We start from the raw sequence: 207 nt of genomic DNA, 5'->3' as shown, positions 1-207 counted from the left end.
AAAGAAGAAGAGAACAAGAAAAGGAATTTCCTTCTTTTCCTCCTCTCTCCTTCAAGCCTTTATTCCTCTCCTTCTTCTTGCTGCCGTCATCAGACATCACACGCGGGTCGACTCTTCAGGGGTGAGAAAATGTACATACACGAGAGAAACATTCCTCAAAAATTCTTGTGTATACGAAACACACAGATATAGAGAAAGAGAGAAAGA

This window comes from Cystoisospora suis (assembly GCF_002600585.1).
Source record: "Cystoisospora suis strain Wien I chromosome Unknown contig_10054, whole genome shotgun sequence".
In the NCBI taxonomy this organism is placed as follows: Eukaryota; Apicomplexa; class Conoidasida; order Eucoccidiorida; family Sarcocystidae; genus Cystoisospora; species Cystoisospora suis.
Note: the sequence above shows the minus strand (reverse complement) of the source record.